Here is a 12,488-nt window from a genome sequence, read left to right as displayed (position 1 = left end):
TGGCCCCGACTACCTCAGAAAGCACCCCAAGGCCGACCAGGATGACAGCGTGCCTCCTCAGCACCTCACACTGTTCCCTCAGCTCCCTCCGGAGGGGGCCCCCCCAGCGGCGAGGCGGCCAAGTCCGGGGCCCCAACAGGGCAGATGACGCCCCTCGCCTCCCACCTCAGGTTCCGTGCAGACGCCCGCCCCGGGGACAGGGGGCAGTCAGCCAATGTATGTAATAGAGTACACGCACCAACGGAGGGTATCTCCAGCCCAAAGCTAGGGAGGTCGATCACCCCGTGGTTATTCTGCAGGTGCTCGCCCCACTGTCCAGCACGAGGGCCCCTGGGTATAATCCTCAACAGGGGGGGTCCTCCGGGCACCGCCCCCGGGCGCGGCAGGCCCCCACACAAGCCAGAGGAGCCAGCCGAGTGCGCGGCCGCCCCCGTTGCAGATCAGGTCGGCGACGGGTGCCGCAGCCCTCTTCAGGGATGGCCGATCGCGCAGGGTCCCTCCACGCAGCACCAGCGTCCGCAGGGAGTAGGGTCCGTGGAGTTCTGCTGATGCAGCTGCCGGGTCCCGTCCCGTGAGTCTCACCAGGCCAGGCCTCGCGGGCACGGCCCAAACCCGGCCTCGCGCCGGCCAAACATGTGTTCATTCATTGCCATAATTTTTTCCAATTCGTTCAATGTCGTTCGATAGCTACACTTATTTTTCACTAATTGAGGAGGGAAATACATGTTAATTATTAAACATTTAGTAAGGTTTTGATATGTTAAAATAACTGGCACTATATATTTTTAGATGATGTTTTAAGTTTTTTACTTATCAGACATAATTTGGTACTTATTGAAATCGACAATCCTCCGCTTGATCTTCCAAAGACGTTTTTTTTTGTCTGGATTTCATGTGTTATAACATTTTGTATATTTAAATTCCCAGAATGCCAGGTTTCCTGTAAACATATTACACATTGATCTTGTAGAAAGCTCATAATTTTGTTCCCGGCCTTTTTTAATTGTCGCTCAAACCCCGCTATATTCCAAGGCAATATTGAAAACTCACCTTGTTGGACCTTCCTTATGTTAGATCTTTCAGGAATACTTCTTGGCCTCATTTAGATACTGCCTCTCCCCTAAACGTGGAGCATCAGCAGAAATTCCATTATTATTCTGTTCTTTTCTTGTGATGATTTGAAAGTTCTCGTGTTGGCTTTATCATCTGAGATAAAGCAAACAGCCGCTAATTAATTTGAGTTGAGTTCTTTCAAACTTTCAAAACAGTTTTATAACTTTAATATGATTTGCCGATTTAATATCTCATGATAGCCTTCAGACTTATATACAGGTCTAAAGTTGATTGTACAATTTTTATTTTTTTTATTTTTTTTTGGAAGACCTTTATTATCTGAATTACAGTTACACAGCACCTGGCCTACAACCCAGCGGGCCGGCCGCAAACATTGAATTCTGAAGCACATATGGGTCATAGTACACAGCCAGAATACCGACAGCCAAAGGCCCAGTGGCGTACCAAACAGCATCTAGCAGCACAAAGCTCGGAGCCGAATATGGGGAGCATTTAGGAATCCATCTGAGGTCTTAGAAACAACAATAACCCCCCCCCCCCCAACCCTCCCCCCCTGGTGTAGTACCGCAATTGTGCAAACATCGCATGGGATAACAGACACAATGCGTGGGGGCCGCCCTCCACAGGAGAGAGTCACAGCAGGGTGATAGCCAAGCCAGACAGTAAGGTAACCGAGGAAGTGCAATAAGTTGGAAGGGTCAGAAACCACGCAATCAGGGGCAGGACACCGGCCAGGCGACCAGCGCAGGTCCAGAGGCATCAGCACAGAGCAGTAGTCAAAAGAACAGGAGTGGCCTGTAGCACATTATCTCCTACCAGGCATCCCCCCTTACAACAACTCTCACACAGAGATACGGGCAGAGCTAGTCATCGTCAGACAGTTGCGCCAGCATATAAGTGGTATATGGTCCCCAGATGTCGCGGGGGCGGGAGGCCGCTGGTAGTTCCTCATGATAGCATGTCAATTGGTCTCGACAATATGCCATGTCCTTCAACCAAGTCTTTACTTCCGGTGCCCGTCTCCCCCCCCAGCAGGTCGCCACTCCGCGCTTGGCCAGCTGCAGCGCCAGGGTCACCAACCGCCTCACGCCCAAAGGAACTCCAGACACCATTCCCAGCAAACATACACGTGGTGTCGCCTCAATGGACACCGAGGTCATAGCAGACAATGCCTCAGTCACTGCTAACCAGAACCTGGACACACGCGGGCACGTCCAAGCCAGATGGAGAAAGTCAGCCACAGCAGCCCCGCAGCGCACACACATAGATGAGTCACGCAGGCCAAATTTAAAGAGTTGTTCCGGTGAATAATACCATTGTTGCAAGAATTTATAATGCAAGAGCCTAAAATTCCCATTGACAGCAAATTTCCCGGTCATAGCACAGCACTCCACCCATTCATCCTCCAGGAGCGGCTCCAGCAAACAAGCATCCCACCTAGCCTTCGCAGCCACATACATACCACACTCCTCATCTTGTGAAAGTTTGTACAACCTCGAAACCATTTTGACTCTAGAAGTAGCAGTATACATGAACTGCAGCGCAGCCAGCGCGGACAGTTCCAACGGAAAGGTCGGATAATGATCGCGCACTGCAGCCCTCAACCGGACATACACGAAGGTAGCCATGGTGCCATTGTTTGTTCGGTCCAAGATTGACGGTAAATCCAGAAAGCGGCCTGCCGGGAAGACATCCCCTATTGTAGTTATACCAGCATCCTGTAGTAGGTGGAGAGCCCCTATCTCACACGAGACTGAGATATGCTCATGATGGAGCAGTGGCATGGCCGGCGCATAGAGTGGCAAGGAACTGGTGCGCCAGCCCAACTCCTGCCACGCTCTCACCGTGCTCTGCACCGTGTCCACTTCACCCCTTTCATATACAGAGTGTGAGTTTACAATCATCGCTTTCAATGGCAATGGATGCGCTGCCGCCGCCTCGATCGCCACGTGCGGTGTATATGGCGGCGCCGAGATCCAGTACGAGGCAAAATGCGCCTGCGCACATAGATAGTAGAGCTTCATGTCAGGCACCGCAAAGCCGCCCCTCTCATAGGGCTTGGTCAGGGTTTCCCATTTCACTCGCGGTTTCTTCCTGATTGTACAATTTTCATCACTACATGGAGATTCATTATGTGATGGCTGGATCTCTTAGCATAATTTCCCGTTGTTTGGTCTTTGGAGTTCCACCCTCCTCATTTGTTGAATTCCCACAAAACATTCACTTATCCATACCCTCAGTTTTTTCCATATTTACGTTTTTTATTGAACAACTTGGGTCCCTGACTTCCAGTTTTTCTGTTATCTCTAGTATCCCATTCATAATCTTTTTCAATAAGAGTTCCTTGTTGCTTTGTAATGATATAGTTTTATTCTCCCTCTGTGTACATAAGTTAACTGAGGAAGTACTAGTGCTTTCTGTTCCATGTTGTAATACTTCACTGTTAATGAGTTGGCTAAGTAATTTGGCTAGATGAAATTGAAGCTTTAAATGACACATATGAACCCTCGGCTTGATCAAGATCTAAATCAACACTACTGTCCTCATTCCCTGATACATTTTGATCTTCACGACCATAGTTTGAGTCTGTTTCCGAGATTGCCACATCTTTGCTCCCTACATTATTTGCTGATTCTAAATTGTGATGTACCCTTCCGTCCGTTACGTCCACATCCACATCCACGTCCATGCCCACATCCACGTTTCTCTTTTCGATCACTCCACACAAGGTAGACAAGGGGGAATCTTCAGACATGGCCAGAGGGTCCCCTCCCTTTGTGTTTCCCTTTGTATATTTGTTGCCTCCTAAGGTACACAGCACAATTGGTGTTGATTGTATAGGCAGCGTGTTAAATGTAGGTGATACGTTTTCTTTGTCTCGAGTCATCGGAAAAGAAGATCGCGCAACTTGTGACGTAGATGTACTTGTGATTAACCTTTCGCCCCAATTTGCAATGTCTTTTACTCTAAAGCCATAGCCAGCCATACTTCCTTTTCTCCCAAAACATTCCTTAATTGACTGCTGTTTCCAGACTGGAGAGTCTATTAAACCTGTTTGATCATGGGGTTACTTTCTTGAAGTATCCTTTGCATCTCCAGATCGAGTCTTATACGGTGAGTCACAGACGGAGATCTTCTCCACACCTCTCTTTTTTGGTCTGGATCCACCATGTCTTCCTTGATGCAACGCCCTGATTATGGCACTTGGGCTTGACTCTCTCCTCATATTACTTCGTAAACAGGAATCCTTGGTCATAACTTTTCTGGGGTGTCTTGCTTTGCCTTGAGACTCTTGAGTCCTTCTGATATATATTTTTGCTTTTGTTGTGCCTCTTCCGACCCTTCTGAATTGAAGTTGCTGATCTTGTTTTCATCCTCAGCTTAACCCCCTATATTGTACCAATACAATACAATATAAAGGAGCTATGGTTCGTAGCAAAACTCGCCTTCTTTCTGCTACCACCACTTGAGTTTAGCTGACGTTCAGTTCAATTAAGAGAATAAAGTAATACCAGTGTGTGCCACTGTGCGCCCACTGTACCAGGACCGAGGACCGAGCTCTAAATCGACACTCTGACACTCTAAAACTGACTGGCCAAAAGGATGCTGCCGCCCACGGCGTTGTGATCCCAGCAGTCACAGCTGATCTATGATCTGGCCTCTGTCTCTGAGCCTATCTCAATGCGCCATATATTCCCAGGGCAGCCACATGCTCCCAGGGCCGCTGCTGCAGTACAGTCCCCCGCACTGCAACCTCACCTTGCTAGGCTCAATCGGCTCAAACAACCTCACATCCCTCCGGTGGCAGCTCGCGGAGGGGGGCCAAGAACGAGAGCCTTGGTGAGAGCGAGAGCAATGAGCAGGGGGTTCGGTGAAAATCCACGGCGGCCCAACGGCAGCGGCTCCGTGTCGATAACAGAGCACTTTATCCACAACAACAGCCCCAACTCTCTGTTCGGCTTCACGCAGCCTCACGCCACCTCCGTAAAAGAAATGTCCACAACAGAGGAGGCTCTGGGCTTTTGGGCGGAACTCAGCAGGACCTTTTGCGAACATGGGGAGCGGGACAGCAATCCTCTGTCATCCTCCTCAGCACAGAGCAGAGCGTTCAGTGATAGTGCAAAAACCTGGTCCAAAGCAGTAAATGTCCCTACATGTTTCCCTATTCCCTATTCCTTTGACCAAGCCATCTCCAAATAACAATCCTTTAGAATCTTCATTACTTTCTTTTTGAGCTAATTCTCCCAATTTGGGGTTGATCGTCATCAAGATCGCTTTACTCCTTTCTTGCAGCAGTCCTGTGCTAGCGTTTCCCAAAAGAACAACTGCCCTTTGGCTCCATCCCCTCATAAGTTCTACATCTACTTGTTCTCCGTTTGCATAGGCACTCTCTGCCATATCCAGAATTCTTCCTAAAGGACCCAAAACATCCAGAAATTTGTCTTGACATATTGTAACAGATTTTTCCAGACCCTTTCTTGGATCCCTTCCAAGCCTGAACAAATAACTTATAATATCTGGGTCCAGATTAGGAGCAAAGCAGACCTTCTCCTCAATCCTAAGCCTAGAACATTCTGCTCTCATCAGCCTCCTCAACTCTCTGTCCAAAGGCTTTTTAATCCAAATCTTTATAAATTTCGCAACGTGGTCCATAGGCCACCATTCTCCACTTCTAGCATTCCTTCTTTAAAATTCTCATCCTCCTGTGTGCCGCTAAGGGCCATCCTCTCTTTGCGTGCCACTAAGGACACATTTCTTTCTTGTGTCGCCACGGACACCTTTCTTTGCAGTTGGTAATCTTCCAACCTTATCTTTGTGTGCTATTTCAACCTCCTCAATGTGTCTGGTCTTTTTTGTTCTTTTCATACCTAACTGAACTCATTACTTCACCTTCTGATAATGAATACAATTCTTCGCCTGATTCATTACCTCTCCTTTTCATACCTTTCAAAAACTCTTCCATAGATTCTTTAACCTGTTTCTTCATTTTGTTTTCAATTAATCTTTAAAAAATGTCCTCATTTATATTTCCTCCTTTAATCTTCTAAATAGTCAAATCTAGGGGGGCGATGCCAAGATGGCGACCAGATAGGACGTGCGGCTCCTCCACTCCCGCCTGCGACCCCGCAAAGCACCAGCGTATCGCCCTCTACAACAGGCAGACTCCTGATGCAGTGAGCCCGCACACCGAGATCGATGCGGAGGCGGTCGCAGGGCTGAGTGACGGTCGGGTCCCTCACCCATGACCATGGAAACGCAGCGCAGACGGGAGCGGCCCTGCCGAGGCGCGGCTCAGCCTGGGAACGGCTCGACACCGACGCGGCCTGAGAACACCCCGACTCTCGCCCAAAAGCGACCTGTAAGAAGCGGATGGTGCTGCTCTACGGGCTGTGCCCTGGGATCAGTAGACACCCCATTAGGGGGATAGTTCCAGCACACCCCTCAGTCGACAACAGAACGGAGCGAGGCCCGCCATCTTGCGACGTGACCTAGCGGAGGCGTATTGACTGGACCTAGCCAATGGGTCGGCGACCATCGGTGCCCCGTCCGCCACGTCGTGGCTCATGCAAGAAGACAACTGGAGGACAGCTTGCGCGGTGCTGGCCCAGCGTTGGGAGGCAGGGAGAGGAGTGGTTAATCTCCCCCGGAGGCCCAAGCAATATGGCGGCAGGCGGAACACTCCCAACACAACAGAGCCAAGTCTGAATCTGCATCGACACACCATGCAGGAGGTTCTGTGAAAGCCCAGCGCTGCACACAAAGAGCAAACAGGCCCCGCAGCAGCGTAGCCCACAGTGAAGCAGCGAGAGGCCCGCCCTCAGCAGCATGGTCTATCAGTGGGGCAGATTGGAGGGCCTGCTGACTTCCATCCCCCCGCCGCTACTCAGGCAAGTTCGCTTACCCGAGAAGCTAGATACGTTCGCCATCAGGGAAGTGCAGTGGGGGGGAGACGGCCCACGCCTGGAAAACAACTTGCAGCGAATAGGCCTGGGACAGCATTGACAGCGGCCTGGGAGCCCCATGTAGCGGCTCATAAGGGGGCTCTATGGGGGCAGGGAGCACCGTAGCACCTTGGAGGTGCAGTAAAAGAGGCCGGCTTTGTTAAGGGGCGACACCGCGCAATACAGAGCACAAGGAGCCGAATGCTGCCCCCTTGCCCGGAGCAAAGACATGCTAGACCCGGGCAGCGCCCACTACCGGAGGCATCCGGATCTATCGAAACCCCCCAGGCGCCATGGGTCCAGTGCGAGAAGGGGAGGTCGGCATCAGGCGCGCCAAGGGGGCTCTCTCGGTACCTGCCCGCTGTGGCCGACCAAGCAACACGTGGGAGCTCCTCCCACCTGGAGAGTCGGCTTGGGACCTGTGAGACGCGGCGGCAGGGCAGACCCGACGCACGGTACCTTAGGAGGGGGGCTACCGGACGGCACTGGAACCCAGCGACATTGGGCCACAACCTGCCTCAATTCGCGCAGGACCTACTAGCACACGGCCCAGTTGCCTGTAACCACGAACTATGTCCTCTTCACGAGGACGGAAGGATAAAACCCTAAAAGAATTGTTTGCAAAGGCTCAGGCTGGTGGTCGGGTGGACGACACCCTTGTGACCACTGACTCAGCTAAAACAATGAATAATGACGGCCGAGAACCCATTACTAAGGCCTTCCGGGAGTCCTTGTTTATGTCGCTGCGTGAAGACCTGCAGACAATCAAGCGGAATCTAACAGCCGAAATCAAAGATATCCGAAGGGAAATGGATGGAATTGGCGAGAGGGTTGCCGAGCTAGAGGAGAAAAGTGACAGGAGGGACACGGAGTTGTCGTCTCTGTAACCAGAGATCGTCAGCATATACGACCAGCAGGTGGACTTACAGTCCCACCTAGAGGACCTGGAGAATCGTTTCCGCCGCCATATCATCAGAATCCAGGGGTTGCAGACCAATGAGGAGTTAGACGACATTTTCCAATATACCAGAGCTCTCTTTAACCATGTCTTGGGCAACCCACCGGACGCTGAGCTTAAGCTCGATAGGGCACACTGGGTGGGACCACCACGCCCTGCTACAGCCCTACCCTCAGACATATTGGTCTGCGTTCAAGACTACCGAACCAAGGAAGAAATTCTTCAGAAGGATCGGCAGAAGCACCCCTTAACATTCCGCAGACATAACCCTGTATTATACCAAGACCTAGCAGCCCGCCACCTGCAGAAAAGGAGAACCATCAGACCGTCACCTCGTACCACAGTCAACGCAACATTTCCTACAGCTGGGGTCACCCATTCTGCCTGATCTGCTGGACGGAAGGCAAAGTTTTCCATCTTCGCTCCCTAACGGAGGCCTGCCGCCTGCTGGTTATCGACCCCCCGGCGGAAGAGAGCGGAGATGACGGCTCTACTCCCTGGGCAGAGGACACAGGACCAATCTGGAAACAACAAAGAAGACGCCGCCGGCCAAAGCGACCAGACTCTGCCGAAATCTCTGAGGGACGAAAAGCAGTGCTTGAGACCCTGACCACTGAACTGGCGAAATCGCAAACCTGGCTGAAACTTATCTGTCCTACTGGCTCTTTTTGATATGTACTTCCTAACAGTGGGCTGCCGGCAGGGAGCGGAGGGGGGCTGGGGGATGCCCCCGGTCACAACTTTTCCCCCATGGAGACTCTTTTTTTTGGCGTTTAAAACAAAAGCAGCATTTATTGTAACAAAAAAACACAATGCCTTTATCGACAACTATTTTTTTTTTTAAAAAGGACAAAGAAGCTGAGAAATTTCATCTGTGCCACAATGGCCTCCATGACATGACCTTTTACAATGGTCCTTAAAAACACCAAGGACATACCAGTTGGCAACAGCCCCTCCAAAGCACCAGGGCAGAGGGACGCAAGCCAGCATTTGCCCCTCCCCCCCTCGGGCGCCAATATAGAGACACCAGCCAGGAAAACACCAAGGGGAAATATTTTGTTATCGTTTATTGTGAAGTTAAAAAGGAGCGGTAAAAAGTAAAATCTTGAGCGTACAATTTTTTTCGTCTTTAATCTCCTCTTCAACAGACGTTTAAACAAGACAGACCAGACCAGTCCGAGCGGTGGAAAATGGTGTTGTGGGATGGGGTAAGGGTATCAAGAGGATTTGTTCTTTCCAGATACCTTGTCCAAGGAATGTTCCAACTCCAACTAAAAGCAGAGTTTGTTTAAAGTTTATTTTTAAAAAAACAAAAAATGCAGTGTTAACCTGAAACTGTCCAAGTTTCAGAAAAGGGCTGAGTTGATGTTTTGTGAGGGTCTTTCTTTCTTCTACAACTGGCTCAACATGAAGGTGGGGCTCCAGATTTTAGACGTCACAGAAGCAACCAGGGTTCCTGTTGTCCCTGCTGTGTGGGAGGGGGCTGTGCAACAGGGGCACCTGGTGCTTGTCCGTAGTAGGCCGCTTGTTGGCGATAGCATTCTGCCCACGCCGCACTGTAGTCTGGCTGAGCACCTGGTGGCGCAGCTGCTGGTGCCGGTGCTGCTGGAGCAAGGGCCACTACTGCTGCTTGAGCCGCCGCTTGTTTCTTATAGTATTCCTCCCACGCTTTTGTGTAGTCCTGCTGGCCCGCAGGCTGTGGAGTTGGCTGCCCCTACTGCTGTCCTATTTTCTTGTAGTATTCTTCCCAAGCTTTGGTGTAATCAGATTGTCCAGTTGGCAACTGCTGTGGGGGTTCTCCCTGAGCTGGTGGTGCTGCCAAAACAGCAGGTGGCTGGCCTGGCAATGGTGCTGGAGGCTGTGGGTAATAGTGGGTGTAGTAAGCTGCCCAAGCTGCATTGGGATCCGTTGGTGCGGTAGGTTTGCCTGGGTCATGAGGAGCTGGAGGCTGTCCCCATTGTGGATATGTTCTTCCCCAGCCTTGAGGAGGATATTGGTGTGGTGGCGGCCCAGGGTTGTAAACAATTGCTGCGCCCTGAGGCAGCTTACAGCGGCATGCGAGGCCTGAGGAGAAGGCCCAGGCGGCCCTGGATTGTAGGGGCCTTTGTTAAAGGGGCCCATAGGACCTGCTGGACCAGGACCTCCACGTCCTGCAGGCAAAGCTGGACTCATCATCGGCAAAGGAGGAGAGACCATCAAACAGCTTCAGGAACGAGCTGGAGTAAAAGTGATTTTAATTCAAGACGGTTCCCAGGGTCAGAATGTTGATAAACCCCTTCGAATTGTTGGTGATCCATATAAAGTACAGCAAGCCTGTGAGATGATAATGGAAATGCTGCGGGAGCGTGAAGAAGGTGGCTTCGGTGACTGAAATGAGTACGGTTCAAGGGGAGGAGGAGGAGGAGGAGGAGGCGGCGGCAGTGGTGGAGGAATAGATGTCCCGGTTCCTAGGCATTCAGTTGGTGTGGTTATTGGCCGTAGTGGTGAAATGATTAAGAAAATACAGAATGATGCAGGAGTGCGGAAACAGTTCAAACAAGATGATGGTACTGGCCCTGAGAAAATAGCACACATAATGGGTCAGCCGGATAGGTGTGGCCGCATCATTAATGACCTTTTACAGAGCCTTCGCACTGGGCCACCTGGTCCCCAAGGTCCAGGGATGCCCCCTGTTGGTCGAGGTAGAGGACGAGGCCAAGGTAGCTGGGGTCCCCCTGGAGGGGAGATGACTTTCTCCATTCCTACGCACAAGTGTGGCCTAGTCATTGGGAGAGGTGGAGAGAATGTTAAAGCTATAAATCAGCAAATGGGGGCGTTTGTGGAGATCTCGCGGCTGCCCCCACCCAATGGTGACCCTAACATTAAGCTTTTCATCATCCGAGGGGTACCCCAACAAATTGACCACGCTAAGCAGCTTATTGAGGAGAAGATTGAGGCACCCCTCTGCCCATGGAGACTCTAACTCGCTCATCTGAGGATGACAGACTTCATAGTGGTTAGACTCTTTCTCACTTCTGCCCTATGCAGAAGAGTTCTGTTTTGTTATTTGTTTGGCGTTATTTTTCAGAGGTTTTGAGGTCCCTTGTCCACCCTTTTGTATCGACAGTTCAGTTCTGTAAAAGTAGATCTTATCAGCACCACAACCCCGCTCCCCGCGAGCACGGAGATAGACGTCAGGCTCCACTCATGGCTCTCATCATCCCCACCTGATTGAATGGCTCCTACCACACTTAAGATACTTACCCTGAATGTGAGGGGGCTCAACAATCCCATTAAACGCAGGGCCGTTTTGTCCTGTTTCGAATACACGAAAGCCGATATATGCCTCTTGCAAACACATCCCCCACCCAAAGAGTGTTACCGTCTCAAGTCTCGTAAATACCCAACCATACTGTTCTCCTCCAGTCACACCAAAACAGCAGGAGTTGCTATATTGCTTGCCCAGGGGTTTCGGGGTAAGGTCCTCCACAAGGAAGCTGAGATCAAGGGGTGATTACTTACTTATCGCTTCATCCTAGGAGGCCTCACATTCACGGTGGGCTCCATGTATGCCCCCAATGAGGAACAGGAAAAGTTTTTACACACAGCACTCACAGAAGTGACAGCCATGACGAACGACGGATCCTCTTGTGGGGAGACCTGAACTTGGTCTTTGACAATGTAATGGACAGATAATGCCAACGCATAGGGCAGACTGGGGCGCTATCAACTGCGGGGCTGACGTGCTTGTGAGACTTAGGCCTCAGAGATTTATGGCGCAGTTCCCACCCCAATTCCAGGGAATACTCTCACTATTCTAATGCGCACAAAACATACGCTAGACTGGACAACCTGCTGATCTCGGCCCACCTACACGCGTTTGCGACAAATGTAGAAATAGGTGTAGCTTCTTTATCAGATCATGCACTGGTACTTGCCACCTTCACTCTTCCCCCCATGCAGCGACCAACGCCACAATGGCGCCTCTGCGACACCCTATTACACCGTGCAACAGTGGTAGAACAGTTATAACACACGATAAAAGATTATCTCTCTCACAATGATAACGACGACACGTCCCTAGCCACCAATGGGCTGCGCTCAAAGCGGTCCTTCGTGGGGAAATACTGGCCTTCTCAGCAGCCGAAAATGCAGACCGCCAGCGTAAGAGAGGAGACCTCACCCAAAAAACGAAGGAGCTTCAACAGATGCACCAACGGACAGGGGCACCAAGGGTTTGGCCTCAACTGAAGGCAGTGCGGCAACAGCTAGCAGCACTTGACCAGGACATAGCAGAGTACGCAGCCCTCAGGTTGCACCATGCTTACTACACCGGGGTGACAGATGCGGTTGGCTCCTTGCCCACAAACTACGTGAGACCCGACAGAGACAGGGGGTCCAGGAGATCCAAGATGGGGGTGGTTGTCGGGTCTCGGAAGACTCTGACATCGCCGAGCCCTTCCGTGAGTTCTACGCCCGCTTATATGCTAGCACGCCCTTGTCCTCTACAGACGGGGCCCATTATCTTGCAGCCA

The 12,488-nt window shown here is 51.1% G+C and overlaps 1 protein-coding gene and 1 pseudogene across 2 annotated transcripts in view; both read left to right on the top strand.

Annotated features, from left to right (window-relative positions):
• CEP89 (centrosomal protein 89) overlaps positions 1–12,488 on the top strand; it is a 1,224,823-nt gene that overhangs the window by 223,690 nt on the left and 988,645 nt on the right. The window lies entirely within an intron of this gene.
• LOC144799242 (far upstream element-binding protein 2 pseudogene) lies at positions 9,382–10,936 on the top strand (annotated as a pseudogene).

The sequence above is a fragment of the Lissotriton helveticus genome, chromosome 12 (genome assembly GCF_964261635.1).
Source record: "Lissotriton helveticus chromosome 12, aLisHel1.1, whole genome shotgun sequence".
In the NCBI taxonomy this organism is placed as follows: domain Eukaryota; kingdom Metazoa; phylum Chordata; class Amphibia; order Caudata; family Salamandridae; genus Lissotriton; species Lissotriton helveticus.
The sequence above is the reverse complement of the archived record's forward strand: the minus strand, read 5'-3'. Positions and strand labels throughout refer to the sequence as shown.